Source organism: Manis javanica, chromosome 4, assembly GCF_040802235.1.
Source record: "Manis javanica isolate MJ-LG chromosome 4, MJ_LKY, whole genome shotgun sequence".
Classification (NCBI taxonomy): Eukaryota; Metazoa; Chordata; class Mammalia; order Pholidota; family Manidae; genus Manis; species Manis javanica.
The window spans coordinates 114,277,274-114,303,773 of NC_133159.1; the positions used below are offsets into that span (position 1 = coordinate 114,277,274).

The following is a 26,500-nucleotide window of genomic DNA, read 5'->3' on the forward strand; positions in this document are numbered from 1 at the left end:
CACTTGTGATGGCATTTCAGGCCCAGCTTGATAAGCAAGACAACCTCCCATGCCAAAATTTCTAACTCAATTATGCCTGCAAAGACCCCCTTTGTACAGTTTAAGGGACTCCCATACGTCCCAGGGATCTTCTGGGGACCAGTTTTGGCCTGCCACAGTGGGCCCCGTGGGATCTGAGCTGCAGCGCCCAACACTCTGTGGCCAGCTCCTGAAGCCAGCCTGGCCACCACTGGGGCCACGCACAGTGACAGGCCTTGGAGACCCTGCCTGGTAAGAGCTCCCTAGAATGGGTGCAAGGCTCTCAGAGAAGCAGAGTTGGGGGGATGGGGAAACAGGGCTCGGCTCCAGGGGAGGAGAAATGGGTGGATGTGCAGGGAAGGAGCTGAGCAGCGGCCTCCACAGTGGCATCATGTCGTGTCTTCCCACAGTCCTCCATAACAAAATGGGAGACTGAGGCTCGCAGAGGCAATGGCTGAACAACCCCACAGAACAGGGGCTGTCAGCTCCAAGTTCCAGTAGCAATGTTGGCTCAGAGGGGTGACACAACTTGCTCCAGATCAGGCAGCATTAAGTGGCATCTGGTGGTTCCCTCTGACTCAAGTATCCACCAGGGGTGTCGCCAGGCTCACTAAAACAGGAGTTGAGGTGGGTGATCTTGGGAGATGGGCAGGATTTGGGGAAGTGGAGAAGGAAACCGGATGAACTCTGAGAGCTGAATGGACCAGTAGGGTTCTTTCCAGCTCCAGCCCCAAGTGTCCACTCCTCACCCCAAATGCGAGGACAAGGATCTGTGTCTGCTTTGGTCACCATTGCACCCCTGCCAGCCCAGCTCCTGGCACATTGCAGCTCTGACACCTGTGGCATGAAGGAAGCACATAGACACAGACAGGTGGACACGCATGGAGACTGGCAGGCACAGGTGACTGGTGCACATCTGTACACACAGCTGAGGCCCCGCAGCTCACACTCAGCTGCGCAGCGTGCACACAGACGGGCCCTGACCCAAAGCTGCCCTTGGTCCAGTTAGGCCCTGGCAGCGCCTGGAGTATATGTCCCCACCAGAGCCACCGAGCCCTTCCCAGCTGTGGCTGCCCATGCCAGTGCCAAAGGTGGTCCTCTAATCTCACCAACTCCCTGGAAAAGAAGGGATAAGCTTCCTGGGACCGAGCCTCCAAGTGCAGAGAACAGCATCACCGTTGCCCACAAGCAGTTGGAGCCCCAGCCCCTCTCTCCTCCCGCTGCTCCAGCCTGGACTCTCCACAGCCCCGGCAGGGGATTCACCTCCCAGTCTGACCCCAGACTTGTAGGCACCCTGGGTACCAGGAGGGGACAGCCACCACACACACTCCCATCAGCAGGCCCCTCTGGCCCCTCCTTGACTGGAGGAGCTTATCACTGATGACTTTCCCGACTGATCAATAGGAACGTTTTATCTCCTTCCCCGGGGGCAGCTCAGCCTCAGAGCAGAGGGCCTCCTGTTACCATGGTGACCATCGGTACCTCCCTGAGTCCCTCCTCCTCCCTCTGCCCTCGCCTCCCACCCATCACTGCCCACCTCTCCTGCATCCATTCCACCTCCTCCACCCATCCTTACTGCCCCCTTACCCACTACCGCACAGTCTGGGACCAGCATTTCCTCCGCCCCTGCTGCGGGCTGGCTGGACAGGGTCCGCACCCCTCTTGGCTTCAGCACAGCTGTTCTGTGGGCTGAGGGGGTGACCTGGGGGCTCCTTGGCTTTGCCAGCCCTCTACTTCCACTCCAAATGCACCTCTGAGCCCAGCTAGGGCCTGGTCCCCATCCGAGCCCTGTCCTCAGTGTTCTGTGGCTATTCACTGTACTAGTAAGCTCAGCTTCCCTTCTGTACAAGCAGGGGGACAACAGTACCTTCCTTACAGGGCCGCTGTGAGCTTGGCCTGAGCGTGAACCTGAGAAGCAGGGGTCTCAGGGCTTGGCCCCAGTGGCTGCTCCAGAAATACTGGCCAGTGTTGATCAGCCTCAGTCTGCACAGCCAGAAAGGGCACACACCAGGGATATGGTTGTGAGGACTGAGAGACGGAAGTCAACGGGCTGGCCCACTCCTGGCATGTTCTAAACACGGCATTCTCAGGAAGCACGTGTCCAGGCCCTGCTGACCACAGGTGGGAAGGAGGCTGCTGTGCACCGCCTTCTGCAGAGGCTTGCTGTCACACCACGAGTGGGGCAGCCACGAATGGCAATGCGTCATCGGGGCCCAGGGAGCCCGTGCCCTCCCTCCACCCCCAGACCTGTGTGGACTTTCCTCCCAAACTTCCTCTGCCCCCCTGCCCAGAGGCCAGGGCCCACCATCTCCCCTTTGCCCAGAATGCTTGGCCCCATGTGGGCAGTCAGCCAGTCAGCAAACTCCCGGGTAGGAGGCATTACGGTACTGAGACCTGGAGCCAGACCCTGACAGCAAAAGCCACATGATGGGGGAGGGGCCAAGAGCCAAGGAATGCAGGGGCCTGGCTCTGAAAAGCCAACAACAGCCCCTCCAACAGCCCTTCCCCAGGAGCCTACCTCGGGAACCAGCTCTGCCTGTGCCTTGTCCTCGGCCCAGTGATACTGACTCTGGGCCCGACCTTCGGAACTGTGAGAGAACAAATCCGTGTTGTTTTACGACACTAGGCTGTTGAGTGGCACCTCGTTACAGCAGCTGCAGAAACTAATAAGCCCTCCCACACACCTTGCCTTTGACTGACGTATTCTTCCCTTCCCAGGATCTTGTGAGGCTTAAATGAGTTGGTAGTGCAGAGAGCTTAAAAAACTAAGTGGTATTGTTTTAGAAAATTGTTGTGCAAAACTATCTGCCAAACCCTGAAGAGAACAGCACACCTGTCCTCACAAACCTTACTACCTGGATCGAGAGAGACTCTTAAAAATAGTGATTGCCAAGAACGTCATCGATGGTAGTTTCCAGATGCACAGCAGAGGGAGCAACGGCCTGATCTGAGCCAGGGAAGTTGGGCAATTCTGAGATAATACTGCCCACTGCTATAATTGAGCACCTACTACATGCCAGGGAATGTGCAAAGTGCTTTATAGACCTTGTCTCAGCCTCAACCCTCACAGTTCTGAAATGGTCATTAACCACACCATGCCAAGGGGGAGCCCAGCTCTTGGTTGCTATTATACAAACAAGGTAAAAAATGCTTGGGGACTGCTTTGGTAAGACTTTTCTATTGGAAGGAAGGAAAGAAGGAAGGAAGGAAGGGAGGGAGGACCAATCCAAAGAGATATCTACACCCCATGTTCATTGCAACATTATTTACAATAGCCAAGATATAGAAGTGACCCAAGTGTCCTGCAATGAGTGAATGGATAAATATGTTGTACCTATATATGATGGAATATTACTCAGCTACAAAAAAGAATAAAGTCTTGCCACTTATGACAACACAGACAGACCTAGAGTGTGCAGCCACTATGGAAAGCATACTATACTATAGTATGGGTATTATACTAAGTGAAATAGGTCACATAGAGAAAGAGAAACACCATATAATTTCACTTACATGTGGAGTAAAAAAAACAAAACAAACAGAACAAAACAGAAACAGATTCATAGATACAGGAAACAAACTGAGTAAGTGGGCATTGGAGGGGGGAAGACCGACTGGGTGAAAGGGATGAAGAGGCACAAACTTCCAGTTATAAAGTAAGTCAGTCATGGGGATATGATGTATGGCATAGGGAATACAGCCAATAATATTGTAATGACTTTGTATGGTCACAGATGGTGACTAGACTTACTGTGGGGATCATTTTGTAATGTAGAAAGGTATCAAATGATTATGATGTACACCTAAAACTGGGATGATGTTGTATGTCAATTATACTTCAATTTAAAAAATGGGAGTGACTGGTATTCCCCAGTTTTCCACTAAAGCTGGTCTGAGGCACCAAGCCATATTTATCCAGTTATAGGATAGCTGTCATAGCCAGCCTGGGTCCCCTTCATCATGTCCTGCTTCTGTTTCCACACCCCAGAGATGGGAAACTTACTTTTTCTCGAGATGGTGCATGACCCTCTTTGAACAACTCTAACTGTGGGGAAATTCTTCCTCATAAAGAGTCAACATCCTGTCTAGGTCTTCTACCCACTGGAATCACACAATCTGCATGCTAGTATACAAGTCCAGGGCAATCCCTCAGATCTTTGAAGAACATGGTCATGCCACTGTTCTCCCATTCCTAATTTTCTTCTCCAGGTAAATCAGCCTCAGTTCTCTTTGAGACAAGTGACAGAAAACCAATTCAAACTAGTTTATGTTAACAGGTGAATTTATTGGTTTGTGTAACTGAAAGTCCAGGGGTTTCTGAGCTTCAGACATAGCTGGATCCAGGTGTCTAGATGGTGTCTCTATGTGTTTCTCAATGCAGCTTTCCTTCATATTGGCTTTATTCTCAGGCCCACAACCAACCAGCTTGATAACCCCTGGAGGTCCCAGCAAAGCCCAATGCTTCCAGAAAAACTCCCAGATGTCTTGTGTCATATGAACCACACAGCAGGCAGGCAAATGGGGCACTGTGATTGGCTAATCCTAAATCATAGGACCTGGACCCTCTCTGCATCCCAGAGGTATGGTCAGCCTAGGCTGACCCACATGGGCTGAAAATGGGAAGGAATCTTCCCCATAGGAAAATCACCATGCTATTACCACGAAAAGACAAACCATATTAGGCAAAACAAAGGTTCTGTAAGGAGATCCATCCACAGTGGCTGAGACAAGATGGAATTCTATCTCTCCCTAATGTAACTCCAGATGCATCCAGTCCTAATCCTGACGATGGGGGTCCCTGGCAGCTGAGCATTTGGTGTCTGCCTTGGAAGTAAAAGTTGTTAATACATGACCATATTTGCTATTGTACTGGCTGCTTATACACTTAAGTCTCCACTCCAACACCCCACATAGCTTAGCACCAACTCCCTGCCCACCCCTCCCATTAGTGTCTTTTTGTCAGCTTCACTTAGGCAAGTTGATGGCAAAGGAGATCTTCAAATCATACCAAAACTGTACAATTTCATTAAGTTGGGGAGAGTGATGTTGGAGAACCCTGGGGTCCCCCCCAAGGGGCTGATGAATTGAGGCTCTATTTGGCTGAGTCAGCCCCATTTAAACAAAGAAAACCCAAATGTGAGAAAAGTGCTTCAGAAGGAAGGGATTTGAAAGTCATAGAATTCAGTGGCCTGAGGAACATAGGTGTACATGATGAAGTCTTTGAGTAGTTAGTGCCTGGAAGGGCCTAGTAAAGACCATCAGGCATTTTTATGGGAAAGCCACACCTCCCCAAATTGACTTTTTTTGCATTATAAGTATTAGCACATTAGTTCATCCAAGAATTACACATTAACCTAAATTTTGTTGCATGGAAGATAAAATGTATGTAATTTCTATGTATTTTCATAGCTTTAATATCGTTTTTCAAAATAAAATCCTATCTGGGAGCGGAGTCTAGGACACCACCTTATCTGGGGGTGGAGTCTAGAACATCTCCCTATCCTGGGGGCAGAGTCTAGAACATTTCCTTATCCCAGAGATGGAGTCTAGAACAGGGCTCAGTTACTTTGTACTGAATGAATGAGGGAGGACATAGGGAGGGAATGGAAGATCCTAGTGATGCCTGTCCAACCCTGGACCAGCTCTGGCTTGGGACCCTCAAGGGACATCATAGAACTGGGCAGAATCCCCCTGAACCTACAGTGCTCAAATTCGCCTGGAGGTAGGCGCTGTCACCTCATCCATCTGGTCTCTGCTGGGGATCAGAGGCTCTGTAGAAAGCCCAGTGTCTCTCCCTGCTCTGCCCTCCATCACTGCCACCTTCCACTCCAAACCGGGCTGCCCCAGTCTTTTTCCCTGACCTGCCTTCCGGATGCAGAACTCTGAGCACTGGTGATACCTCTGGAAGAAATGGCCTCATTCGCTTTTGCCTTCCTCTCAGGGGCGGTGCAGTAGTGAGCACAATTCACTCAGGCAGGAATGGGAGAGCACCACAGGGGCCATATGCAGCTCCAAGGCACTGAAGTGTTTTTAACTCCTCACAAGCCCATGTAGAAATGAGAGGCTCAGAGAGGGCATGGAAGCTCCCAAACTCATGTCATCCCCACGGGGCAAAGCTGGGGTGGGCCTCCCCCTTTGTTTTTCTATCTCGCTCCTCTGGTTACTAACGCAGAGACCCCTCTGACAACTACATACATGCAGCTGAGCAATTCTGGGAACGTTTCCTCCCCTCTCCAGGCCTCTGTTTTCTCCTCTGCAAAATGGAGATGTGTCTCTAGTTCACAGAACCAAAATACACAGGGCCTGGCACATAGTAAGTGCTCAATAAATGCTGGCTCTGTACTCGCTAATGGGAGGTCTGCTGCACACCGTACACACTGCCTGTCTGCAAAAGATGAGCTGTTTAAGAATGGCCTGGAGCCCCAGGAGCTGGTCAGCAGAGGGGCGGGCTGGGTGGATGCCTGACTCTGGCTCTGCACTAGCCAAGGCACTGCAGCCCCTGTCCTCAGTTTCCTCTGGGAGCTGGGAGCTGGGCACAGAGATATGTTGCTAATGAAGCGAACTGCTCTCTTTGCCTTCTGTTGAGTGTGAGCAAACACAGCCTATTCCCTCGGGGTACAGGACCTTATCTGGAAATAGATCCCTTCCCTTTCCCTGTCTCCCCCCATCACCACCCCCACCCCCCTAACTTTGACCTATGAGAAAGCAGAGGGGAAGCTTCAGGCCAAGGCCACACAGCTGCAGAACTGGACTTAAGACCCCAGAGGAGGGGGAGGATATTCCAAACCCAAATGCCTTTGGAGGTTAGTCAGGAGATTAAAATATGGATAGAGAACAATAGGTAGTGGCAGGGGCTGCAAGAATTTAGATTCCATAAAGGCATTTCAACTCTAATTTTCAAACTCATTCCTCTGCCCTCCAAAGGAACAGCCCCAGCAGCCTGGAGTCCATCTTGGAGCAGCAACACTGTACCAACATTGTCCTTACAGGGTGCCTCTGCTGCACTGTGGGCCCTCCCCTCCCTCGGCCTCCTTCCTGCGCACAGCTAAGGATGACAAGCAGGGTCTCATGAGCGCCGGCTCTGCTGACAGTGGCCCCTGATCAGTTCCCGGTTCTCCTCTGAGAAGCCCGAGGCCCTCCCAGCCAGTAGCACTTAGAGCAGTTTTGGGATGTGTAGACCAACAGCCAGCTTGGTCTTGCTTAGAAGCCTCCCCTGACTAAAGCAGACAGGGCAGTCACTATTCAAATCCCAGCTCAAGTATCACCCCCTCTGGGAAGGCTCCCCTGAATTCCTTGACTGGACCAGTGCTTGTGTTCCACAGAGCACTTCTCACAGGTAACTTCCGCCTTGCAACCCAGAGCCTAACTTGATATCTGAACCACAGTGGGCATCCAATATATGTGCATGGAATAGGTCCATAAACTAATCTGCTGTGTGATGTGACTTCACCTCTCTGATCCTCAATTCTCAGCTGTAAAATGAGTTATGATGAGGGAGCATTCAGAGAATGCATGGAGTGTGAGGCTGAATAATGGCTCACAAAGATATCCAGGTCCTAATATCTGCAACCTGCAAATGTTCCCTTATATGGCCAAGAAAAAAGGGTGGCAGTCTTTGCAGATGTGATTAAAGTAAGGATCTTGAGATGGGGAGATTATCCAGGTGGCTCTAATGTAGTCACAAGGGTACTTCTAAGAGGAAGCAAGATGGTCAGGGGAGGAAGTAGGGGATGAGACAACAGAAGTGATATTTCCTCGCCTTTTCCAGCTTCTGGAGGTCACTAAGAGGTCAGGAACCACGAATTTCAGGTGGCCTCCAGGAGCTAGAAAAGGCAGGGAACAGATTCTCCCTTGGAGCCTCCAGAAGAAGCAGGCGCTGTTGACCCCTTGACTTTGGCCCAATGTAACTGATTTTGGCCTCCTGACCTACAGAATTGTAAAGAATAAATGTGTGCTCTTTCAAACCACTAAATTTGTGGTCATTTGTTACATCAGCCCTAGAATATAATACACCAGGAAAGCATCTGGCACACAACAGGCACTCAACAATGGCAGCTGTTAGTATTTGGATCCCATGTGGTCTCCTTCCCCCCAGGAGGCCTTGTCTTCTGGCGACCCACTGAGTCTCCTGGGGCCAGGCCTTCCCCTAGGTTGTCTCCAGGAGCAGGTTAAGGCATGGAGAGCAGGAGACAGGACCACAGTAGGAGCTAGAAAGCCCCTGGCTGGATGAAATGGGCAGTTCCCACTCATGCAGCATTTGACCATAAACAGCAAATAACAGCAATCATGGCATGACAGGCTCTGAGCTGAATGCTTCACACATCTTCCCTTCATTTAATCCTCTCGAGGACCCAAGGAAGGAGGCACTACAAACATCCCCATTTTACAGATCAGAAAACTGACACTTGGCAAGTTGAGTGGTTTGCCCAAAGCCACCCAGGTGGGTGCAGAGGAGCCAGATTTAGAAACCAGGTCTGTCTCCCCCAGAGCCTGTACTTAAAACTAGCTTAAAACAGTGCAGTTCACATTCGGGTCCACCTTCTGTCTTGCTCTTACCAGTTGCCTTGGGAGATGCATTGTTGAGCCCCTGTGGGAAGGGCTCTGGGAGCAGGTCTTGGCTCTTGTCACTTTAGCCTGAGAACCTGGACCGGAGATTTTATCAGCCTTTGCCTCAGTTTCCCCATGAACAAAATGTGATGAGCTTGCTTCACAGAGGGGCTACCAGGAGTAAATGAGACAATGTACAGAAAGGGGTACAGCATCTGGTACTGTACCTACTACAAGGCCTGCTTTACCAATGAGGAAGCCTGGGTTCCATGCAGGAACTCACCGGTCCCAGGTCTCTTGGGAGCTCTGATGCCTTGACCACCCCTCCCCTTCCACAGGACCAGCAGACTCCAGAGGCTGGGAGGGGGTGGGAGGCTATGGATTTGTGTCTAAGTTGTGGTGAGCCCAAGTCTTGGAGCAGCAGTTGCTTAGGTGGTCTGTAAGTTAACAGGTTCATTCACTCATTCATTCAAAATTCCTCTGCTTAAAAATCTGCCACTGGCTTTCTTCCCATAGAAGGAACTACAACCAAATTCCTTACTAGGCCCTCCCAAAGACCCTGGGCCTCCATTGTGGCTCATCCTTCAGCATGCTCACTTCTTACATCTTATGCACCAAGCTCTCTCCTGCCTCAGGGCCTTTGCACTTGCTTTCCCCTCTGCCAGGAACGCTCTGCTCCTGGTTCTACCTATGGCAGTTCCTTCCTGCTACTCAGTTCTCTGTTCAGATAACCTTCTCTCACTCCCATCTGTCACTTCATCTGCTAAATTTCTTCCTAGCATGTACTACTCCCTGAAATTATCTTCTCTGACATGTGAGCATTTTTTTGCTGTCTGTCTCTCTCCACCAGGATGGCAGCTCCACGACAGCAGGAACCACTTGTCTGTCAATATCCCAGCACCCCACAAGGGGCCAGATACCCAATAAATGAAGACATTTGTCTGACATATTGAGTTTAGGAGTAGAAAATGTTTACCAAACTGTAAAGAGGCCACAGTGATGGCTAATGGTGGGATGAGGGCGAGAGCCTGGCCTAGGGACCAAACCAGAGACTGGAAGCACGTGAGGGCAGGATGCCAGTTCAAATCCTCCGCCCGAGGTTCCAGCCCCCACCCAACCACAGGTCGCGGCGAGGCTGGGAGAGTCCCTGAGGCTCCACCGGTATCCCAAGGAAAGGTCCCCTACCCCCAGGGCCGCGGGCGGGCTGGGGGACGCGCAGGGGGGCGCGCAGGCCGCCAGAGGGTGCTGTCGCGGCGCGCACGGCCCACCTGGCGCCCGGGGCCGCGGGCGAGCGCAGCCAGGCCGCCCGGGAACTTTTTTCCTCTTGCTCTCGCTTTCCCTCTCCCCCCGCGCGTCGTTCGCCCGCCCGCCCGCTCGCTCTTCCTGTGCGGAGGAGATCGCATTTCCCCGCGGCATCCGCGGACACCAGGCTGGCCCGGCCGGTGCGCGGCCAGGGCCTGGTCCCCGCGCCGCCGGCTCCCCGCGCCCCCGGGCGACGCCCCCGCCCGCGGCTGGGCTCGGAGAGTCGAGTTGGAGAGCGAGACAGCGGCGAGGGCGCGAGGCGAGCGGAGCAGGCCGACCTGCGCGGCCCGAGCGCCGGCGCGAGGAGGGGGCCACACGGCCCGCCCTCCTTCCTGCCTGGCCGCGGGCCGGCCGGGCCGGCGCGCCCTGACCCCCATGGCCAGCCGAGCCTCCGGGCCGCGAAGTCGCAGCGCCAGACGCAGGGTCCCCGAGTGAGCGCGGGCGCCGAGGTGAGCACCGAGCGGTGGGGCGCGGGGAGCGCTGCCCCGGAGCGGGGACGGCGCGAGGCGTCGGGACCCAAGGCAGGGTGAGGGACCGAGGCGGGATCTCTGGGCGCGTTGGGCCGCACTGTGGGGAGTCCGCCGGGTCACTGCTTTGTGTGGTGTGGGGGGTGCGCGAGGTCACCGGATGGCCGTCTGGGAGCTACGGGGTGGGGGCGCCCTGCGCCACAGCTGAGGGTCTTAAGAAAGATCTGTGCTGCCGGCTGCGGTCGGTTCGTGGCGTGGGGACGCGAGAAGCGAGGGTCGGGTGGGCTGAGAGGTCCGCGTGCGCGGAGGCGCGGAGTGTTGCTGAGCGTGGGGTAGGGTCGCGGGGGCATTTGCACGCTGCCGGGGCGGGAGGGGAGATTTGTGAGTGCCTCCGCAGTGGGGGGCGGGAGCGACTTCTCTGTGTGGACTGGGGCCTGGCGTGGGAGCGAGGGCCTGTGAGGGCCGTGAGTGGGGAGGTGGGTGCGCAGGGCTATCTGCGGTGCCCCCACGCGGGCGGCTCGCCCAGGCCTGTGCGCAGGCCCGGCGAGCGGGCAGGAAGCGGCCCCGGAGGCCCCGGGAGCTCCGACGCGGCCCGACCCCGGGCCTGTGGGCCCTTCGGGGGCTGCCGTCACGGCCGGGGGCGCGGGACACGCGAGCCCTGTGTCCCCGGACAGCGGCGCGCCGGCCCGGTTCACAGCCCCGCGCCTTGGAGCAGGGTACCCGGGAGGAGGACCAGGGGGCCGGGCGCAAAGCGGCGTTGCCGAGCGCGGCGGGGCGAGGGGACTGCAGGACGCTAGGGTGACATTTGGAGCCTTGGTCGCGCCGAGGGCCGCCGAAGAGGGGTGGAGGGGAAGCGAAACACCAGTCAGGCCCGAGGCCGCGGCGGCCCCAGCTTCCTGAGGCGCCCGTTTTCCCACCGAGCCCGTTTCCCTTCGGGTGGGCCCTTGGTCCTCCTTAAACCCACGCCAGGGGCCGGAGTGCGGGCCCGAGGCGTGCCCTCCTCCTGGGAGCCCTCGGTGTGGGGGGAACGCTGGGGCCTCGGAGTAACAATGCGCTATTGGGGTTGCTGGGGGAGGGGAGGCGGTGCGCCTGAATGGCGGACCGCGGCCCAGAGCTTCCCCGCCCGCAGCACCTTTCCCATGGTGTCAGCAGGCTCTGATTGAAGGACGCACGCAAGACCCGCACGGTTACCTCCCGCCCAGAGTGCCCCGCCCCCGCCCCCGCGTGCCCCTTTTTTCTCTTCTAATGCAGCGATGTGTTGAGGATTCAAGGGCATTACATCTGGTTGCAATCCAGTTCCTTACCGCTGCTAGGCTGTTAAGACCTCACGCTGACGTCAGAGCCAGGGAATTACTTCTTTTTATTTTATCTTTTTTTAGTTGTCTGCTGCCCTGGGAGGGGAGGCGGGGGTCGGTTAGACACAGCTCTGAAGTGGAGGTACCAGTCCCACCGGAGCCCCAGGCTGGCCGTTCTGCTTCTCTCCCCCAATCCTGTCTTCCATACAGGCCTTGCTGTGTTGTGGGTCCCGCTCACCCTGCATGGGGGTAGCCCTGGCAGCATACTCAGTAGAGGCCCCTCCCAACTGACTGCAAAGCTGCCTTTCCAAGGGCTTCCCAGGGATGTGTACCTCGAGATGTGAAAGCTGGAAAGGAATCTTCGAGTTTCACACTGGCCCCCTTGACAGCCGAGTGGGCATATGGGGTCCCAGGAGCATCCAGGAGGAAATCCTCAGGAGCAAGGAGAAGTGGTCTTTTGGGTGATACAGAGGAGTGAACACAGACACTCTGGTCCAGGGGAGTCTTAACCAAAAATCTGGCAAAGCCTCTCACAGGCAAAAGCCTTGGAGGGCAGGAGAGTCATCAAGGTGTGTGGGCCCCAGAAGCCAACTGTGGAGTGAGCTAAATGGGACCTTTCCCAATAACCAGGCACCCCTCTGGCTTCTTCCTAAACTAAGGGAACTCCCCCACTCCAGAAGTGTCTTTCTCTCCTGGACCAGGAGGCCCTTGCAGGCAGGGCTCTTGTCTTATTCCTTTTTAGACTCCCAAGTCTAGGCCAGTGGCTTTAGAACTCTTGTCAGTAACCTGTAGTAAGAAATGCATCTTAGGTCACATCTCTGTTACCAACACCTCCCACCTCCCACCCCATTATATAACTGAAACAAAAGTTTTATGAGATAATTTTCTCTACTTCATCCACTGATCTGATGTTTTCTCTTCTAGCCTATTTTTTTTTTTAATTGTTGGTTACAACTCACTAAGTTGATTTCTCAGTCCACCTAATGGGCTATACCCAGAGTCTGAAAAATCAGGCGTAGGAAATGAATTTGGCTTCTATTCATTCAATAAACATTAGTTGAGGCCCTAACAAGTTCTCTCTTTTATAATTACTCAAGTAACACATAGATTTGTTCTTGTGTGAAAAATGCAAATAACCCAGAAGTCTAAGAGTAAAATCAAAAGTGTCCCCCACAGCTCAGCACAGGCTGCCCTAGTTAACAGCTGACTGTGCCCTTCCCACCTGGTGCTCATCATGCAGACATGTGTCATATACACGAATAGTTTGCTTTTACCCCAAATGAGAACTTACCTCAGGCTCTTATCCTCAACTCCCTTTTCCCTTTCCATTTGTCTTGGGGAGGTCGAGGGTGAGATTCTTTGGGGCAAGGATGTGAGCTGGCCCTTCACTCCACCACATACTTACCTCTCTGTGCCTCACTGTCCCTGTCTCTACAATGGAGATAATAATAGTACTGGCCTCACAGTAGTAGCAAAGATTTAATGAGCTAATCCATGTAAAGACAAAGTTTAGAACATTACTTGTCCCAACAAACACCAGTTGCCACCATCATCACTGTTATTAATGCTATTTTATTATTATCATAATCATTACCGTTCTATTTCCATGGCAGTCCATGTATGCACCTTGTTTTAATAGCATCTGTGGCTGTGCATGGCTATTTCTGCCCCCTCTACCATAGTGTGACTCCACAGGGAGGGTTGAGGTGGCAGTGTGTGCACCCAGTAGTGTACCCTGGCAGTGTTAATGTGGGAGAGGCACCTGAGCTCCCTGGCCCAAGAGAAGAGGTGTTTTCCAAGGACCCACCATTTTCGAAGGCCTGTGTTTAATGTATCTGCCTTCAAAAAGGTCACAGCCCAGTGGGTGACAGAGACCCTGAGAATATCTGAGGGGACCAGCATTGTCAGGGATCTGTGCCAGGTCTGGGTGGGAAACCGATCCCTCTGTGAAAGCACTGTTAGGTGCTACATGGACGCTGAGGCAAAGAGCACAGGGCAGAGTTGGGTAAGATTTGCCTGTGCAAAGAGGAACAGAGAGAGATGGAGCATAATTCTGTTCCAAGGTCAGGGGACAGCCAACCTGAGCTTTGGGGATTTGGGGGCAAGTATGCCCAGTCTTGGCCAGTCATCAGGGGCTTTGTGGAGGCAGGGGCTTCATGGAAGTGCTTCAAGCACAAGTGGGTGAGAATGAGAGAGGGGTTCCAGGCAGACACTGGCAAATCTTTAGAGGCTGGAATGGACATGGCCTGTGTCCTGTGGCCAAGTGTGGAGGAACTGGCTCTGAGGAGCAGTGGCACAAGAGGCTGGGCTGTTGCTGCACCCTCCTCACTGGCCTCCCTGCCACCATCCTGCCCCCTCCCAGGTGGGCCACACTATCAGAGTGATCTTTCTCAACCATAGCAGACAAGCCCAGGCTCTTGCTGCTTCTGAACAAAGGTCCAGTCCCTAGGGCTTCCCACACTACAGGGGCCCTTTCTGGCATCCTCCCCCTTACCTGCCCGCACTCAAACCCCCTTCTCCTCCTGTCACAGCACAGCCCTCCTTCCCAGGGTTCAGCTGTGTAATTCCCTACTTCTGTGCATTTGCCTGGACTGTTCCTATCACCTAGGATGTCCTTCACCTTCCTCCCTGCCTTCCAAGGCCAAAACAGACGTCCTGTCTCCTCCTCCTCTGACCTTTGAGGCAGAATGAGTCATCTCCCTTTGTCTGTACCCCTGGCATGGTGTGTATTATGGGATTATCTGTAATTCTGTCAGTGCTCTGTTCTCCTCACAAGGCTGGAGCAGCTAGGCCTGAAAGCATGCCTCTCCTCCCAGCCCTGCCAAGGGTGAGGCCAGGAACAAGGGAAACACTCAGAAATGTGTGCTGGCAGTAGGGCCAGGTGAGGTGGGGCAAGCCTCTGAGATCCTACCAGCAGCAGCATGCAGGACCTCTGCAGAGTCTGGGGCACTGGTCAGGGAATTCTGTTCTGTCAGACTTCAGAGGAGACAATGAGGCCAGAGGGGGCCCCAACCCTCCAGGCTGCTCACTGAGGGGCTGAGGAGAAACTGGCTTATCCTGTTTCCCCAGGGATTGAGGAGACATTTGAGGCAGAGCTGTGCCCTGTGCCTGGGTGGGTCACTGGGGATCTGAGACTGGAATGTGACACCAGAGAGGGGGTAGGGAGGGTGGGTGCCAGGGGCTGGAGGCATACAATGGGGCTTGCTTGGCAAAAAGAGACTTCACTCTATTAGTTCTTGAACCTGTGTGAAGAGTGTGTGTGTGGTGATGGGACACGGGCAGGGGACTTGGGGAAGGAGTGAGGGATGAAGGAGATGCCCTTGTTGGTGAGCTGTGTGCTTAGAAATGTGAAAGACCCAGGAGCACTGAGCCCCGCACAGCCACTGTCCACTCCTTCCTCAGGGGACATCCCCTTGGTATTTTCTCCTCTTAGCCCTATGCTCACACAGGGCCCCAGAAGTGAGCAAGCTGTGGTCTGGCCTTCCAGGCCCTCCAAGTCTAGGGGCCAGTGGCCAGAGAACATCCAGCGTCTGCACAAAGGGGTCAGGCTCAGGAGAGAAGCTGCCCAGGATGCCACGGAGGGCAGGAGTCCTGTGAGGAGGGGCAAGAGGGGTCCTTTGAAGAGGGAGACAGATGTAGCAGGGCCAAAGGGTGGGGGGGGGCTGGAAATCCATTGTTAGGAGTTGTGGAGGCAGGAAGCCTGGGCTGGGGGGCATCTCCCCTCAGGCCTTGGTCTCAGCCATAAATTGAAGGAGGGTTAGTTTCTTTCAGACTGATGGTCACTGAGCCCAAGTCACATACCTCTAGGGGCTGAGAAAGTAGGGGGCACAGTGGAAAGGCTTACAGATGGGGGGAGGGGGCTCGCTTAGAACATGGACAGGCCCCAGACCGGGGGTCTCTGGAGGGCATGTGGGCTGCAGCAGAGCAAGGCCCCCTTCCTTGAGTGTCCTTCCTGTGCACAGGCATGGTGGAGAGTGGAAGAAGCACTGGGTCCAGGAACAGGTTTGGTTCCAACCGCTTTTCAGGCAAGTCACTTCCCTCTGAGCATTGGTTTCCTCTCCTGTCAAAAATGGAACATTAATTGCTGCAGGCATTAAATGCGATGGAGGTGTTGGCGTGTTGCGTGACCTGGGAAGCCAGGCCCTGAGCTCGAGGTCATAAACACAGGCTTTGCGGTGAGGTCAGCCTGCGTCCTCTCTGGGGCCCCATATCCAACCTTTACAATGTGCATAACTCCCGGCCCCTCTTGGTCACCCTGAGTAGAGATGGCTTACTCTTTTTGCTAAATTGCTGTTATTCCTCTTTTCCTGTTCTGCCAGGCTGCCTCTAAGCATTCCCTGTTGTAACATTGGCCAAAGGATGTTTCTTGTCCAGCCCGGTTGAGGGGTGGACTGAGTTAGTCTTTGTTACACAGTGGGGCAGGTGAGAATTACAGTTTTCTGGCCAGGGTTTCTGTTTCCAAAGGGACTTTGTCCTGGTGGCATGGACGGACCTCAGAAAGCATTCAGGAACCTATGCCCCCGGCGGCAGTGGATGTGGCTGTATAACTACAGACGTGTTAGATTGTTCATCATAAATCCCATCGTGAGTGCTTGATGCACACCAGGGTGCAGAAACACAGTCCTGAGTGCCGCAGGGCTCTGAAACAGCACAGTGGGTTCTGGGGTCCAGCTGCCTGGGCCCACATTCTGGCCTTGCCACTTACTAACTTGGATAAGTTGCTTATTTCTTTTTTTCAGTTTCTTCATCTGTAAAATGGGGGAAATGATTGCACCTACCTAAAGAAGTTGTTGGGAGGATTAATTAATTAATGCAAAGAAAATACTTAAAACAGAACCTGGTACATAGAAAGTGCTAAAGGCCTCATCATCTTTACTCCTGCCCTGAAGAATCACATGGACCAGTTCAGTGTGGGGGAATTGGTCCCAGGCAGGGCTCTCCTGAGAGGCTGACACCTGGCACGGGAGTGGTGGCCCTTCAAGTCCCTGTGGAGACAGGCTTTGAGTCAGTATTTGCCACCCCCAGCCTTGTTTGGACCCTTCCATGGTGACCTGGAACCGGTTTTCCTTGAGGGAGCTCATCGGGTAAGGCCTGATGTTGGGGAGGCCCTGTGGGAGCCTCACACTGGGAAAGGTCGAACTGCCTGGTACCAGGTGAGCTTCTGACTTTTAAGAAAGACTTGGTATCAAGTAATGAAGCTGAAAGTGTTTTCTGACTGAGATATCCTCATTGCAGAGGCCACCAAACCATGTCTGAGTGTCCTTAGGCAGGTCCCTCCAGCTCTCTGAGCTTGTTTCCTCGGTTGTCAAATAGTGAAAATAACAGTACCTACTCATAGCTTTGTTTTTAAGGGGATGCCTCTAAAGCACTTAGCTTTAGTGTTTAATAAATGTTGCCTATTAGTAATAATAAGAATTCTCAGAAAGTGTAAATGTAAATTAAAAACCACCTGAAAGATTTCCCCTTGGGGAATAGCTCTTTAGAGAAGTGAAGTTGTGAACTCTCCACTAGCCCAATAGGACAAGGCATTGTTACAATGACTGGAGAGACAATGAAGCCCAGAGAAGTTTAGCTACTTTAGCAAAGTTACACAGTAACCCAGGGGTGAGGGATGGGGAAGGCGGAACCAGAACTGGGACTGGATCAGGGGCTATCTGATGCTTTGAAAGTTATTCCTTCAACAAATAGTTATGGACAATCAACATTGATATACAGCTGAGGTCACAAGGGCCTATGTTCTGGAAGTTTCTGATCTGATAGGAAAAATGAAATTTGTACATGATTATGATAAGTGGTAAAGAGGTAAAATAAAAATTGCCTGTTCTACTGGGGAGGGGAAAGGAGATATGCATTCATTCATTTGGTGGGGAACTGCCAGACCTTAGAGCAGTGATTCTCATTTACAGGCAAGTTTATCTCTCAGGGAACATTTGGGCCATATCTAGAGATGTTTTTGTCTCAACTGGTGAGATGCTGGCATCTAGTGGGTAGAGGCTAGGGATGCTGGTCAACACCCTAGGGTGGGTACACAGGACCCCCCACAACAAATTGGCTCAAAATGTCAACAGTGCCAAGGCTGTTGCAAAGCCTGGCCTTGGAGAAACATTAGTGGCAAAACAGATGTTGCCCCTGCCCTTTTGAAGCTTACTAGTCAGTAGGTGGGCAGACATTAAAGAAATAATCACACAAATGTGGATTTCATAGTCATTGTGTTGTAAGAGGCTTTCCACTCCATGGAGGGGAGGCCTTTCCAGGCTGAGGCACAGCCCAAGCAAAGGCTCAGAGGCAGAAAGTCAAAGGGTGTGTGATGGGAAGGGTAGACACCTGTGAGTGGTGTCTGGGGGAGACAGCAGAAAATGACCCAGCCTCAGTGGCTTGCAGAGGGGGAGAAGATGAAGGCCTGGAGGAGCTCTCACCTTCTACCCGGGGTTCCCAGCACGCTGGGCTATGAGCCCCTGAGCTGAGAGAGCCTGCCCCGGCCTGGTGGGTGGGAGGGTGTGCTGCCCTCCGTGGGGACCCAGCCTCTGCCCTTTCTCTCATTTGCATCCCTCTGATAGGTGGGAAAGAGAAGCAGGAAAAAAAGAAAAAGAGGAAGAACAATATTTTCATTTCAAACATAGATAGGGGTGGGGGTGATAGGAAGGAATCCGGTTTAAGGTACCTTTGAGACAAGCACAGAAAATCCCCACTGTGGCCTGAAATAGCACTAAAAACAGACATTTTGCCAAATCAGACCTAACTGAGTGGCTCTCTCTTCTTGAGTCCAGCAGGATGTGGACAGAGCTGGCTTTCCCCTGGGGACCCTGCCCTGGCTAATTAAACAGAGAGGCCCTAGTCTCCCCAGCAGGAGCAGGACAGGAGCCTGGGGAGCTCAGCATGACAACCCTCTGGTCTCAGCCTGAATGTTCCAGAGGGCCAGAAATGGTCAATGTGGGGGATGCCTGGCAGCAAGGCCAGATGGGTGAAAGCAGAGGTGGGAGAGGCTGGTTCTTATGATCACTGAATGTCTGTCTTTTTTGGATACCAAAAAGGGTCACAGAGAAAGCCATCATTTAATGAGTGCCTGCTATTTTACTGGGCATTGGGTGGTCCTCTCTGAGCTTTATTAACTGCCCTATACTGATTGTCGGAAACTGAAGCTCAGAGAGATTAAGTGACCTGCTTGAGTTCATAGGGACCAAGTGGCAGAACTGAGATTGCACTCCACATCTGTTGGGCTCCAAAGCCAGGCCTGGCTTGCTCCTCACCACACCCCTCCTCATGGTGGCCACTCATCCATTCAGCAGATCATCACCCACTGGTGAAATAATACTGCAACCTGGTAGGAAGTTTTAGGGCTTGGACTTCGACAGAAGTGAGCTTGAAATCTGACTTAGGGCAATTTGTCTCTGTGGCTTTCTCTCTTGGAGCCTTCTGTCATCTTTCACGGGGGCATAATCATGCCTTTATCCAGGACTTGCTGTAAGGTTAAACTCTGCATGGAAGGGGACAGACAAGAAGGGGAAGAGAGAGGCCCAGGGAGGTTAGGACCTGCCTTGGGCCACCCAGTGTGGCAGGGTGCAATTAAAGAGCCTGGGTAGAGGGAACCAGGCGAGACTGTGGTATCTCTGTGTAATATCAGTGTTGGGTTTCTTTATTTGAATGAGGAGAAAAGGCAGCCCCCTACTCTGCAGGTAGAGAAGGTGGTGTGGAATGCGGGTGTTTATTTTTCTTTGCTTGTGAAAGCCCTGATTCAGCTCAGGCTGGTAGGGCTTCCCAAGACAGTGCAGAGGGTGCCCACCATGAAGAAGGATTTGCCCAGGTGGTGGGCACTGAGGGCACTTGTCAAGTAGGGTCTCCAATGCAGCCTGTAGGCTCTCATCCCAGAGCCTCGGATACCTGGGAACCCCAGAAAGAGTGGGTGAGGGCCATGAAAATGGGGCATCCCTTTATCTCCTCCAATTCAGCCCTCCTGGTCCCATTCATCTCGTTATCTCCTGGCAGCCGGTGGGTTGCTGAGAAATCAGCGGCAGCCTTCCTGGTTGACAGACAAACTAAGCCTTGCTCACAAAAGGAGAGGGGAGGTTGGCTGGGCCTGTCTGGCTTCCCTCCCCTTGTCCCAGCCTTTGGCTGCAGGCATCTCTCCCATTCTGCTCAGCCAGCACCCTACATTCTGAGAGGCAGCAAAGGGGCTGCAAAGTCACTGTGGCCCCAGCTGCGTGCCCTCTGCACTGGGGAGGTGGATTCAAGGAATGACAGGGTGACTGTGAGGCAGGGATTGCTGGAATGGCTGCCCCCTCCTTCCCTTCAGTTGGCTGGGAAGGCAGCTTGGAGAGGAAGCCAGGTCGGCAGGTAGCAGAGAAAGACATTGGTTCCAGGGGGAGCAGTAGAGAAAGCAAACAAACAGGGCTTTGTGTGGCTGAGGATTGGCGTCTCAGAAGGGAAGCCAGGCCTGTGGTAGTGGGGAGGAGGAGGGGATAGGAGTTCAGGGCATTGCTCTGGGCCTGAGATAGGTGGCTGGACCAGCCTAGGCAGGGAGCAGGGAGCGTCACTGACTCTGTGGACAGACATCCGGAGTCACAGCTTGGCTGAGACCCAGCTCTGCCACTTCACTCCCTAACAGATCTGGGCTTGTTTGCCCACCATACCTGGGTGAAGTCACTCACGTGCAGGACTTGGGAAAAGTCACGTGGCCTGACTGGTCTGGCCCACAGGGTGTGAGCTCCCATCCTACCCTTGTCCCTGCTGTGGGAGGACAAAGGGTAAAGGGGGATCAGGGTCTGCTTCCGGAGCAGTCAGCTTAGCTGGGTCTCCTGGATGGGTAGAGATGGCCGATGAAAACTGTGGGCACTTTGGGGGCTTTAACGGCAGCCATGAGGAGAAACATGTTCGTGCTGTTCAGTAACAGGTGCCTGGGGTGTAGGTGGATGGAGGCTGGCATCTCAAGGCCCCCTTCGTTGGGGGTGGAGGTGCACCAAATTGGGGAAAACAGAGCCAGGACGCCCAGGCCATCTTGTGGAGCGGGTGAGGGGCCATCCGGGAGGTGTGGTGTGTGTGTCAAATCCTGCACCCTAGCGAGGTTAGTCCCGACCCGGCGCGCCTCCGGGGACAGAGCAGGGCCCCGGGCCTCGGGCTTAAGTCTTAGGTAGGAGCTCTCAGGCCAGACACTGGCAGCTGATTATGGCCTCCGGGGCCATTTCCTCTGCTCTAGCCGACCTCGAGAGGGGGCGGTGAGAGGGCAAACGCCCGCGCTTCCTGCCCGCCCCTCCGAGCGCCTGCCTCCAACGGCATCCACCATTTTGGCCACGCCGGGGCCTCCTCCGCGACATCAGACCCAACCAGCCCCTGCCGGCTGGATCCGCGACGCCGGGAGCTGCCAGGGCGTCGCACCGCGGAGGCAGAGCGGGAGACGGGGCGGGCCGCCCCGTCGCCATGGCAACACCCGTCCCGGCGTGCTCCGCGGGGCCGCTGGGCGGGGCGGCCCTAGCCCCGCCCCCTCAGCAAGCCGCGTTTTTCCGGGAACCCGGAGCTGTGGGCGGTGGCTCCTAGCTGGGGCGCTGCGGCCACCCTCTGTGGGCGTTAGCTCCCGGCTTCAGGGGGAGCGAGAAGCCAATGCCTGGAGCCTGGGTCATGGGGAGGCTGCACGCCCCCACTCCCGCCTCCAGGCCGCGCTGCCCCCGAGCTGTCGGCTCAGGGCCTGCAGCTCTGCCCTTCCCTGGGGCTGCCCAACGGCCCTACCTCCGCCCTAGGGCCAGCGAAAGCTGGGGCTGGGAATGCACACACCCACGCCTACCCACACCCTCGCGTCCAGGCCTGGACTCTGCCACCCAGCCGGCCTCCCTCCAGCGCAGGAGTACAGGCCTCCCCTACTTGGCAGCTGACTGACTGCCTGCCCAGGAGGCACATTCCTACCTCCTGAGCTCGGACACCCCTCCCGCCCTGGGGGCATCCTTTTCCGGCACTTTGCTGCCAAGCCAGCCCTGCCTACCCCCACCCGCCTTCTCAAGTGTTAAGTCCCGAATGGGTCAGTCACTCCAGGGCCACCTTTCCCCTGGTCTCTTCAGAGTCACCCACTCAGCTGACCTCTGTTCGCCCCAGCTTGGATTGGGCAGGCAACAAATTTTATTGCAGCCTTTCAGTCGTGGAAGGGAGACTGTGTGCCTGTTTAGCAGCTGTTCTCTGGCCTTTCTTGAGCCTCACCCAGGGCACATGCGCAAGGAGAGTGAGAAGGGGCCTCAGTTGCAGCAAGGACTCAGGCTTGATATCAAAGAGAACTTCCCAGCCTTAAGCATTTGCTTTTTAATGAAATAATCGGATTGTTAATATGTTGATTTTAGAAAAACCTAAAAATGCAGGAAAACAAGTAAAAATCCTCTATAATTCCACCCCTAGGACATAGCCACTGTCAATATTTTTTTCTCTAGAACTATGATAAACAATATATGACAAACATAATAAATATAAATTATAGAGTCATGCTGTATATTTGGTTTTGTAAAGCACTTGGTGGTTTTAATAGCTTTTTTTTTCTCACTATAAAAGGAGGACAGGCTTATTATAGACTTTTGGAAAATATGACAAGTTAAAAGAAAAACAATTCACCCATTCTCCAAAGGCGGCTACATGTGACTTTTTTTTGCCCTTGCTCATGGGGTTTTCGTCTGTTTAAGTATGCTGTCACTCCTGTATATTCCATTTGATATCCTACTTTTCTCACTTATTGTTGTATAACAGGCTGCTTTTTCTTGAGCCTATGGGAGTCTTGAGAAAACTGAAACCATATTCTTGGGAGAGCTTCAGAAAGAAGCCAAAGTGGATGGTCCCTGTTCATCCTCTTTCCATCTTGGGCCCACAGAAGACCTTCCTTGTTACCACTAACCTCTGATAAGCAGCTTGGGCCAGGGCATCATGCTGGCTGTGGCCCAGGAGGCCACTTAGCCTGGACAAGGACATTGAAGACTCATGGCCCCAGACTCCAGAGGCAAATGGCTTTAATGGGCCCTGGATGCTCAAGGCTACATCGAGGCTCAGGGCTCAGCCTTGTTCTGGGCCTCCTTTCCCCAGCCATGCTAAGACCCAAAGGCCCCTTGTTGGTCCTGTGAACCACCTCTATTCCCTTGCTACATCCAGGTCCTCAGCTTTCCCTGGGGTCATGCGGGCCTGGCAGCAGGCACAGCCTCCCTCTGCCTAGCTGCCCCTCAGGCCTAGCTACAAGCTGCCCTTGTGCCTGCCCATCCCTGCTGCCAGTCCTCTTCTCCCTCATTCCTGAACGGTTCAATTCTAACACATCCAAGCCCTGTGTGAAACAGGCCTTGGAAAATCACAGTTACCATGGATGGACTAGCATTTAAAAGGCATCTAAGACTTGGGAGAAAAAGCCAAAGAGACAAGAGAATGCAGGGTCCTGTCTCAGAGCAGCAGCTGGATTTAATGGCAGAAAATCACAGAATGTCCCTTTCCCTGGGAATAACACCACTGGCAGAGGGGCAGTGTGTGGGGTACCAGACATCATGCCCCACTAGCCACCACCTGCCACTACTGCAATGTGTTCTCTGAAATGAAAAAATGGAGGAGGGATGTGAGTCTACAGCCAGTGGCCTTGTAAATTATATTCTCTTAACAGGTTTATTCATTTATAAAATATTTAAGACCTGTTTCACTTTACCTATAGCAAGGAGGCAGCCAGGTTGGGGCTGAGATTGATGGTCTGAACATGATTTATTTATCTGGATTTGCTCTTCTGGGCTGGGCACCACCTGCCATGTGGAATTTAATGAAGTAGCAAGATGGGTGTGTATCTGCTTGTGTTCCTTGGCTTGGGGTGTGTGCGGTGTGTCTGTGTCCATTTTCAGGGGGCATTCTGTATGTGGGTAGGTGATGGTCCTTGCATGGCTGCTTCCAGGCACATGTATGAGTCTGTGTTGGATTGCTGAGTATGTGCCTGTGTGTGTGATGTGTGTTTACAGTAGAGGTGTCTGTGTGACTGGGATCAATGTGTGGTTATATGTGTGTGTCTGGGTTGGGGAAATGAATTAGAGGAATGGGTTTGTCTTGAGCATGTTGTGGGTGCTCATATGTACACTGGTGTCCATGATGGGGTGGTTTGTGTATCTGTGTTTGTAGGTGGGGGACCCATTTGTGTGGCTGAGTGTCTGTGTGTTCATGTGTATGTCCTGGTGTGAGGATTTTTCCCATCTTCTTTTTGTTAGTGGTGGAAGCATTGGCCACTGGCTCATTGCCCGGCATCTGCTTTTGCCCCTAGCCCTGGGTACTGGGAGGAACCTGATGCCTGGAAAACCTGAATTCTGTGACCCCTAAGTGGCTGGGCCTCAGGCTCCAGGAAGGACTGGCTTTGGGGGCTGAAGGCACACTGACAATCCCTGACCCTCTTTTAGCAGAACCAGGTCTTTCCTGCCTGTGGCTCAGAGACCAGAGGAAACTCCAAGGTCAAGGTGGTCCAGGCCCACATTTTACAGATGGGGAAACTGAGGTCCAGAGGCCATACAGCCAGCTAGTGGCTGTGCCAGGACCCTAACGCGGAGCATGGTTCCTGCACCGGTCCTTGCTCTGGGGTGGCCCCTCCTTGGGCCTCAGCTCCCTCTCCTGTTACACAGAGGTGGTGTGACATTGCTCCTCTCTCACAGAGCCTCAGGACTGTAGAGGCCAAGGTGGAGGACACAGGGGAGTTGATGGAGGTTCACTCTGCAGTCAGGTCCAGCCAGGAGGCAGACAGCAAGAGCAGCAAGGAATGGGGAAGATCCCCACCCTGCATCCTGAGTCCCAGGGGCAAGCCCCAGCTGTGGGGGTGATTCTGAACTTGGGGTGTCTCTGTCTCTTCCCCAGCCACAGTGCCTGGCCCAGATGGGGCCCAGGAGCCTGGGAAGTAGCAGGCACTTGGTTTTCCTTAGCCTTGTGACAGCCCTCAGCTCCTCCTCCCCCCCAGCAGCTAATGTGTCTGTCACTACTTTCCTAATGAGGCTGCTGAGGGCCCCTCTGGGACAGATACCTTTGCAGACCAGCTGGCAGCTGAGGGGGTGGGCCAGCTTCAGGGTCAGGCTGGGAAGAAGGGGGCCTGGCCCCTCTCCTGCCTGCGGGGGCATCAAGGCCCATCCTGGCCCCAAGCCAGCTGTGTTGGGGTAGGGGGCTGCCGGAGGGCTTGGAGAGGCAGGAAAGCACACACCAGGCATGCATTTTTCTTTGGCATTGTGACTGTTTATAGTAATAATAGTTCATCTGGTCAGCAGGCATGTTTGCAGGCCGACTGTGTGCCAGGACTGAAATCAGCCATGATTTATCTGGGGGTGTTCATAATCCCTGCCCTCGGAGGAAGTGTGGCCAAGGGGAGAAAGCCAGTACTCAAACAGTCAAGTTATTTGCATCATTATACATTCATGTATGGGAGTGCATATTTATCACAAGCCAAGACAGAGGCATGATTACGTGCAGAGCTTCTCTTGGATAGAGGGCATCCTGTGCCTAGGCTGCAGGCTGCTATGGGTACCTGCTAAAGGCTCCTGTAGGACTGAATGCCTCAGGAGAACCAGGATTCTTGCTGTGTGACCCCAGGCAACTGCCCACCTTTTCTGGGTTCCTCAGGCACTAGAAGTGTCCATCTAGCTCCATCACCTGAGTGGAGGTGTTTCAGGCAGCCTGTGTCTCCTTTCCCAGTGCTCTTTGCCTTTCCCATCAGGGCTTTAAAGATGTCTGTCTGCAACACCCTTGACTTTGGAATGCCTGAGGCACTGCCCCAGGGGACACCGGGAACCACAGAGAAGCATAGCTGACTCAAGCCCCACCTGCCACTTCCTCTTAGCCCTTTTGCTCTCACAGAGCCACCCCTGAGCAGAAGGAAGCATGGAAGAGAAGAAATCTGGAGTCAGTCCCTGTTTCCCCCCACCATGAGAAAGGGAGGCATTTATTCACACATTCACTTATTCATTGCTCAGCTAGTATTTCTTGAACGCCAACTAATTGCCAGGTGTTAGAGGGAGGTGGCAAACTGATTGTCCTCCTGCCACAGCTGGTCCATAGACCCATTCTGAAGGCCTTCCCAGTGTTTGGTGGAGGGCGGGGTGGGGACTCAAATGAGTTGCCAGTGAGTCATTTGTATTCCCATACATTTCACCCCCAATTTCCAGTTTACAGTTTATCTGTATTATTACAGCGTGCTTCCCCCAAGGCCATGACTGGTAGCACTGGCTATAGTCTGACACCCAGTTAGGGTGGGATGGCACGACCTCCACCTAGCCACAGCCCCCACCCCTCCTTGGTAAGCCCTCCTGTCCTCCTCACACAGGTAGGGTGGTTTCCTGGTTTTGAGGCCAGCCTCAGGAGCCAGAGTGCCCAGGTTCAAATCCTCCCATTGGCTTTTTACCAGCTCTGGGACCTCAGGCCAATCCAAGGCCCTCTCCAAGCCTCAGTTTCCTCCTCTGTAAGACGAGGATCACAATAGTAAGTACTCATTAGCTCTGGGGATTGCTGAGGGGCATTAAGTGAGAGTATTTCTGCTAAGTGCCTAGAATGAGCTGAAGCGTTGTCGCTGTTAATATTGTGTTGAATAAAGGAACCACTTGCAGGCTGAGACCTGGGTTCTGACTCTGCCATTGCAGGACCTTGTGCGAGTCACATGGCAACTCCTTGGGAAAGAGACACCTGCCCTCTCTATTGGGCCCCCTCTCTCGCCCTCCAGAAACATATTCTTGGGACCTGGGCTGGGCCCCTGAGGTCGGGTGGAAGCCCACACCCCGCTTCCCAGGCCCGGGCCCCTGCAACCCTGCCCCTGTCCCCGGAGCCCCCAGGGTGGCCTGCCCGCCGCCCTTGGCACTCGCCCACTGCCCTCGCTGGGGTTGCCGCCATCAAAGCGCCTCCTCGTTTTTATGCTAATGAGCTGCA

The 26,500-nt window shown here is 53.7% G+C and overlaps 1 protein-coding gene across 2 annotated transcripts in view; it reads left to right on the top strand.

Moving 5' to 3' along the window:
* The first annotated feature begins 9,898 nt into the window (after positions 1-9,898).
* Positions 9,899-26,500, top strand: part of RAI1 (retinoic acid induced 1) — a 114,341-nt gene continuing 97,739 nt past the window's right edge. For both annotated transcript variants that reach the window (XM_037019571.2, XM_037019570.2), the window contains exon 1: positions 9,899-10,316. The gene's annotated coding sequence lies outside the window, so the exon portion shown is untranslated. The remainder of the gene's footprint in view (positions 10,317-26,500) is intronic.